Raw genomic sequence first — 1330 nt, forward strand, 5'->3', positions numbered from 1 at the left:
CATATTTAACTTACATTTGATAAGAAATGTGCTAGGCCTTACAAATGAATAGTCAAAGTCTTTACAAAGAAATGATCAAGACATAGTTTATACTATGGAGCAGTTGAAATATTTAAACAACTACAAATGATGAAAGATGATGGATGGGGTCCTTTATTACATGAAATCCTTTCTTTTTGTGAAAATATAGCATTATGGTTCTTAGTATGGATGACAAATATGCACCTCCTGGAAGAACACGATGTAAAGCTATTGATGTTCAAATTTGCATCATTATTGAGATGGCTTATTCAATGTTGTTATAGATAGACAACTTCAAGAGCTCAACAACTGTTTTATAGGGATTAGCACGGAGTTACTTCTTTGTGCAGCATGTCTCAACCCAAGTGACTTTTTTTTGCTTTTAATAAAGAAAAATTGATTCTCTTTGCTCACTTTTATCCTCTTGAGTTAAGTATGGATGTTATGGAGCTTGACAGTGAACTTGAAACTTATATTATTGATACACAATTTAATCCTGAATTTTTTAGTATTAAAGAGATTGGTCAACTTGCTGAGGAGTTTGATGGAAACAAATAAGAATATTGTTTATCTATTTGTGTTTCTAATGGTTAAATTGGCTTTAATATTACTTAGTTGCAACTACAAGTGTAGAAAAGACATTTTCGGCAATCAAAATTGTGAAAAATCGGTTAAAGAACCGAATGGGAGATAATTTGATGAATGATTATTTGGTTACATATATTGAAAGAGACATATTTAACAACATCGATAACAAAACAATCATCCAATTGTTTCAAAATATGAAATCTCGCCGTGGACAATTGTGAATGATAGGTATAAAGTTTGTTAAATAGTTTTTTTGGTCATTTGTATTTTTTATAATGCTTTAAATATATTTATAAATACATACATGATTTTCTTGTATTATAGATGACAATATTATGTTAAGAGACTTATTGGAGGAGCATATGAACTTTTTGGTTTTCTATCTCTACATAACTTTACTTTTTATTTTGTTAGGTTGCATTTAACATGCTTAAGAAAGAAGGAAGTCGGAGACAACATCTTCTAATAGTGGTATTGGGCCTCTGCACTTTGGACATCTTCCCTCATTCCATTACACTTTACATCACAATGAACCTCTACATTTGGATTTGTAAGTTTATATATGTCCAAGCTTTAAATTAAGTCAAAAATAATTGTTTATTATAGTCATATTTCCATTGTATTCATTGTCATTTGATAGGATGATAAAATCATGTTTTGAGGAATACCAAAAGAGGCCATAAATATGGCTTATTGTTGATTAAATTTTCACAACAATTGC

This window comes from Dioscorea cayenensis, chromosome 9 (genome assembly GCF_009730915.1).
Source record: "Dioscorea cayenensis subsp. rotundata cultivar TDr96_F1 chromosome 9, TDr96_F1_v2_PseudoChromosome.rev07_lg8_w22 25.fasta, whole genome shotgun sequence".
NCBI lineage: Eukaryota > Viridiplantae > Streptophyta > Magnoliopsida > Dioscoreales > Dioscoreaceae > Dioscorea > Dioscorea cayenensis.